This window comes from Lutjanus erythropterus, chromosome 4, assembly GCF_056507025.1.
Source record: "Lutjanus erythropterus isolate fLutEry1 chromosome 4, fLutEry1.hap2, whole genome shotgun sequence".
Lineage (NCBI taxonomy): Eukaryota > Metazoa > Chordata > Actinopteri > Lutjaniformes > Lutjanidae > Lutjanus > Lutjanus erythropterus.
In genome coordinates, this window is record NC_139320.1 from 31,785,151 (window position 1) to 31,786,828 (window position 1,678).

The following is a 1,678-nucleotide window of genomic DNA, read 5'->3' on the forward strand; positions in this document are numbered from 1 at the left end:
TTATCTTAATGTGCACAGATATGAATCATAACTTAAAGTGAGTGTCGATCCATGCTTCAGTTATTATTCTGTGTGCACAGGAACAGGATAATAAGTTGTGAGGGCACAATTAGGGCTGAAACTATCAATTATTTTAATTGTTGATTAATCTGTTGATCATTTTCTCGATTAATAGATTCATTAATCCTGTCACAAATAGGTCCAAACATGGAGCACATGGATGTACACAAGATGGACGATACATCTCGACGTCACAAACAGGATGGTGTTACAGCAGATAAACACAATTCTGTGGGACTTATTTTTCAAGTTTTTCCTGTTGCAGTTGTTTTCATTAATGTTCAGTCTGTTGATCAATAATGATCAGAGACTGAAAAATAGATCCAAACATGTGGAACACATGGAGATACAGGAGATGGATGATAAAGTTCGACGTCACGAACAGGATGGTGTTACAGCAGATAAACACAGCTCCATGTGTCTTTCTGGTCAATTGTTTTCATTATCGACCCAAATGTGTGGAGCACACAGACGACTATTTTAATTGTTGAGTGTTTGGAGCAACATACACTGCCATCCACATGTTTGGACCTATTTTTCAACTGACAAGATTGTGATGGGATTAACTAATCGATTGAGAAAATGATCAACAGATTATTTGAAAATAATCGTTAGTTACAGCCCTAAACTTCAGACACAAAGACAGTGAAAGGCAGCAAACACTTGAACTGAAAACTTCGAACGCACCACAGCTGGAAAACATCACAAACATCAACTGATGAACTCATGGCATCATGTTTTCACTCAGATATTAAATATTGACGGTAAACTGACATGTTTCTGTCCTGTTCAATCAAACTCTCAGCTGTCTGAGAGTCTGATAATTCCAACATGAGGCCAAGTGCCTGAAGGCAGCATCTGGCAGCTTTAAGGCATAAAAAGTTTGTGTCAGCTTCATGTTTCTCATGTAAACTTCTGCTGATCGATGATCAATCACTGATGTGTTGTCATCCCTGAAAACCCTTCCTGTTGGTGCATTAAAGGGCACTCCGACATCAGAGACTCGTGAAGATTAAAATCCTGTCAGGACATTAACCCTTCAGCTGCTGGTTTTTGTCTGATCAGTGAGTTGAGTTACAACAGGATCTGTTTCCTTCTGCTACTCTGAAGCTTTTAAGGAAGAGTTTACCCCATAATCAAAACATACTCATTTATCCACTTGCCTGCAATGTGGTTTATCCATCTAGATAGCTTCGATGCAAGTTGCAGAGTTTTGGAGATATCGACTATCTCTTCAATATAATAGATTAATAGTTTATGGTCCTCAGAGAGCCAAAAAAAAAAAATTGAAAATTCAAAAATTCAAAACCAGTGTCTCTTTCTAGAAATCATGGCATGGTTACTGAAGATAATCCTCACTTGGCTGCAACTAACAATTATTTACATTGTTGATTAATCTGTTGATCATTTTCTCAATGCATCGATTGATTAAGTCTGTAACAATCTTGTCAGTTGAAAAGTAGGTCCAAACATGTGGACGATAAATCTCGGCATCACAAACAGGATGGTATCATGGCAGATAAACACAGCTCTGTGTTTTTGATCCGTTTTTTAAAATTTTTATTTTCACTTTGTTGTTGTTGTCCTTGTTGTAGTCCTGAAGTGATTATATATTATA